Genomic DNA, 5000 nt, shown 5'->3' with positions numbered 1-5000 from the left:
ATCCATAAATATGTGAGCAGCATGATTGTGATTGTACATGTCTGTAATTTCGAGACGGCAGCGTTTATGACCATTTTTTTTAAAAATATGTTTAAAATGTGTTTGTATATGTTGTATAAGAATATGTTGAATACATGATTAAAAATTTATGATAAATGATTTGCTTTGGTTTAGTAACATGTCTGTTACTGCGATGTGTTTTATAAGTTTGATAAACTTGGTGAATACTTGTTTAAAATGTATGTTATGCTTTAGTAACGTGTTGTCATATATAATTTTATATTTTATTTATTTTTTCATATTGTTTAAAATAGAGATAAGTCTCTTTTTAACTTGATATGTTCATGTGTATCTCTGCTTGTTTATATGGTTTATCAGAATACAAATTTGTATAGTGGCATGGATATTATAGTGATATAACATGGTACATGTGGTTTATGATTAAATTTATAGGGTAGTCATAATTCAGATCGCCTTAAAAAAACATCATTTAATTAAAAATGTACCTGCATGCAGCATTTTATTGTGTGGTGGTACTGTAGGTGTACAGTAAAAAAATAATTAAACAGCTTTTGAAAAAGATCAGTTATACTACATGATCTTCAGAATGTTTACACTGTTGGTAGTGTAGGGAGTGATACAATAATCATTACTTCTCTCCAAAAAAAACATCAGGGACAGATTGATCTTCTGCAGAAAGTATAGTGAATGGACTGCTGAGGACTGGGGCAAAGTCATATTCTCCGATGAAGCCCCTTTCCGATTGTTTGGGGCATCTGGAAAAAGGCTTGTCCGGAGAAGAAAAGGTGAGCGCTACCATCAGTCTTGTGTCATGCCAACAGTAAAGCATCCTGACACCATTCATGTGTGGGGTTGCTTCTCATCCAAGGGAGTGGGCTCACTCACAATTCTGCCCAAAAACACAGCCATGAATAAAGGATGGTACCAAAACACCCTCCAACAGCAACTTCTTCCAACAATCCAACAACAGTTTGGTGAAGAACAACACGTTTTCCAGCACGATGGAGCACCGTGCCATAAGGCAAAAGCGATAACTAAGTGGCTCGGGGACCAGAATGTTGAAATTTTGGGTCCATGGCCTGGAAACTCCCCAGATTTCATTGAGAACTTGTGGTCAATCCTCAAGAGGCGGGTGGACAAACAAAAACCCACTAATTCTGACAAACTCCAAGAAGTGATTATGAAAGAATGGGTTGCTATCAGTCAGGATTTGGCCCAGAAGTTGATTGAGAGCATGCCCAGTCGAACTGCAGACAGAGGTGGGTAGAGTACCCAAAAACTATACTCAAGTAAAAGTAAAAGTACTTCTAGAAATATTTACTCAAGTAAAAGTAAAGGTATTAGTCTTGAATAGTTACTTGAGTAAGAGTAAAAGAGTATCGTATGAAAATCTTTCATTGTTCAGAAAGAGAGCAAATAACATTTACATTATTAAAGATAATTTACACTGACAGTCTAGATTTCAAACACTCTCAGAAACTCCCATTAAAATCCCTGAAACTGTTAACACTGTGAAATCAATATCTTATTTACAGATTCGTACACACATCTGCACTTTGTTGTTTCTGACGAGAGAATTTGCCAGAAAGAGGTATTCAGTCAGCGAGCGAGTGAAGGAAGCACCGGCATTTTAGCGATGACTCATCGGAACGCCTCTGATTGGCCAATGCTTTAATAAGCTCAAAAGAATCATGTGTGATTGGTTATAATGCGCAGCGCTGTAAAAACGCGTCTGTCTCTGGCTCAGCGCCAGCAAGCAATCACAGATCTGAATTTAGCAGCTGATGCTATGACTCGCTGAGTTCTCATGCCGGTGTGATTGTATTAAAATTAATAAATTCTTAATCTGCTATTTTTTGTCTTTTGGAAGCTGCATTCAACTTGACTCCCCTCTGTTATAAGCCACACACGTACAATCCCTTACGAAAAATAACCATGGTTTTATTATAGTAAAACTGTAGTAACCCATGGTTTTTTGGCGTGTTGACTACCATTTGTATAACCACAGATTTACTACAAATACCATGGTTAAACTATGGTTAATTTAGCAAAACCATGGTTAATTTGTGGTTACCATGGTTCAACTATAGTAACCATGTTTTTTTGGTTTTATTTGTAGTAAAACCATGGTTAATTTTCATAAGGGAACAAACTAATGTCACAGTGGTATTGTGTACTGTAATCGAATGTAGCCCAAGTTATTACCTGTTAAACAGTAGACAGCACACGCGGTGTTCATCTAATAAGGATCTCCATCGCTAGCAAATAATATCCTTTGCAGATTTGCTTTCAATTCAGTGCAGTTCCAGCCACGTTTTCAACGCTGCTAATGTTCTTAAACGTTACAACTCCGAGTGAACCACTTCAGACGCTCAGCGCGTGCGGCAGGGAACTGAACAACTCATTCAAACTGATTCATGAACCAATTCACTCGTTTGCCAATTGGTTTGATCAAGCCTTTGAACAGAATTGAATGGGCATCGCTCATTGTCCAGATAAAAGTAGACGGCGCGTTTGGAATAAACTGAAGCATTTATAACATTTATTGCATTAAGATAAAGTAACGAGAGGAGCGTCGCCCACAGTAACGAAGTAAAAGTACAGTACTCAAGTAAGAGTATAAAGTACCCATCTTTAAATATACTCCGAAAAGTATTAGTTACCCCAAAAAATTACTCAAGTAAATGTAACGAAGTAAATGTAACTCGTTACTACCCACCTCTGATTGCAGAGGCCCTGAAAAAAAAGGGCCAACACTGCAAATACTGACTCTTTGCATAAATGTCATGTAATTGTCGATAAAAGCCCTTGAAACGTATAAAGTGCTTGTAATTATATTTCAGTACATCACAGAAACAACTGAAACAAAGATCTAAAAGCAGTTTAGCAGCAAACTTTTTGAAAACTAATATTTATGTAATTCTCAATATATATATATATATATATTTTTTTTTTTTTTTTTCTCCGATCCTGGGAAAATGTATATTTTTATTGATGAGTAAAATTATTGTAAAAATTTTGTTTTATATTGTGTGTGAATGTATAATGTGTTTATATTCATTTAAAAGAAGAAAATAAGACTTGGAGACGAATGAATGTGTACACATGCATGAGAGGGAGAGAGAGAGAGAGAGAGAGAGAGACATGAACGCAATGTAATACCCGCGCCACGTGGTCCACAGATGCGTCTTCGGATAGAGAGCGCTACGGATAACATTGATGAACCACTGACAATAACCCGGAAAAAACTACAAATGGTCACATTGTATGGATAGTTCACAGGTTTTAATACGAAAGGTAGAGTGTAAAGAGATGGGGATTGAATGTCACAGAATTGACAGGAGCGGCTGTGTCTAACACACACACACACACACACACACACACACACACACAAACACAGAGATTCTAAGGCTACGTTCACACTGCAGGCTGAAACGACCCAATTCCGATTTTTTTGCCCCTATGCGACCTGTATCTGTTCTTTTCATGACAGTCTGAACGACACAGATCCAATCTTTTCAAATGTGACCCAGGCCACTTGGGTATGTGGTCCTGAATCCGATACGTCCTCCGTCTGAACGACCAGGCCACATGTATCCGACCCGTACGTCATTGATACGCTACAAACGTCATAATTCTGCGTTGAAGTAGGCGGGAACGAGAAGATAAACAACAACCATGGCGGACGATGCGGACAAGTTAGCTATCGTACGATAGCACGCACCTGTTGCTAGCCAATACACTCCAACTCCAACGCGTTTCTGCACTGTTATGGGCCGCCGCAGACATGTCTCTTCCCGTGACAGAGTTAATCGAAGGCGCTCACAAACATAATCGAAGGTGGATCTGGTCATTCGAAAGTTACTGATGAATTCTGTATTTTAGTGAAGCCACTCACATCAGTATCCCATCACTCCTGGCTGCGACTCCGCACCCACACGTTTCTCTGTACCGACGTTGCTAACACTGGTCCACAAAACGCCATGGCCAAAAACCTTGCTCTCCTCCTTCTTTATAAATTTCTTCTTAAAACGAGTAGATTGTAATTGTGCTGGCTCCATTGGGAAAATAACTTTAATATTGCAAAAAGAGCTCCGCTGTTGACTACACTGTTGTTGACATTCATGTTTAACATTAGCTTTGACTATCCATGCACACCCCATAGCCTATATATAGTATTCATTCTGGTTTTAGTGAATGTGAGTACAGTTTCTTTATTGATTGTTTTATTTTCCATTTAATTATTATGATTTTATTTTATACTTTTATTATACAACTTCTTTATTGATTGTTTTTACTTCGATTTAATTATTAGGATTTTATTTTATACTTTTATTATACAACTTCTTTATTGATTGTTTTTATTTCCATTTAATTATTAGGATTTTATTTTAAAACCTTTGTTATACAACTTTATTGATTGTTTTTACTTTGATTTAATTATTAGGATTTAATTTTAAATCTTTTATTATACATCCTCTTTATTGATTGTTATATTTTAAATCTTTTATTTCAATTTAATTCTTGGAATTTTTATTTAAAACCTTTATTATATCACTGTGAAACAGTTTATACCATCACCAGATTATATTTGAGGGTACATATTATGATATGAGATCACATCATCTTTGATCTTGATTCATTCATCTCGCACGCTGTCCGTATTTTCACTGAGAAACCTCGCCATGCACAATCTACTGTTGTACGGCTTTCTCGGTGCCAAAGTCAGCCTTTTCCGTCATCTCTTTGTCCAATTCCTTCTCGGGGGTTTTAGGTGAGTATAAGAAGTCCATGTCTAAGTATTTTTCACAGCTCTTTTTCTGATTTCCTCAGAAGTCCGAGGTGGGTCCTATTTATCTAAGCGAATCCAATCCGATGCCGCTGTTGGGGAAACCCCGCCCCACATGTGACAGACCATAAAATCTTTCGCCCTAAGTTCACCGGTCACGCACACACTGGATTTATCTTTCACCTAAAGC

At 37.2% G+C, this 5000-nt stretch overlaps 1 protein-coding gene across 2 annotated transcripts in view; it reads right to left on the bottom strand.

The window, feature by feature from the left end:
- The window catches only part of LOC132129493 (signal peptide, CUB and EGF-like domain-containing protein 3), a 113674-nt gene that overhangs the window by 60173 nt on the left and 48501 nt on the right, over window positions 1–5000 (bottom strand). The window lies entirely within an intron of this gene.

This window comes from Carassius carassius, chromosome 46 (genome assembly GCF_963082965.1).
Source record: "Carassius carassius chromosome 46, fCarCar2.1, whole genome shotgun sequence".
In the NCBI taxonomy this organism is placed as follows: domain Eukaryota; kingdom Metazoa; phylum Chordata; class Actinopteri; order Cypriniformes; family Cyprinidae; genus Carassius; species Carassius carassius.
The sequence above is the reverse complement of the archived record's forward strand: the minus strand, read 5'-3'. Positions and strand labels throughout refer to the sequence as shown.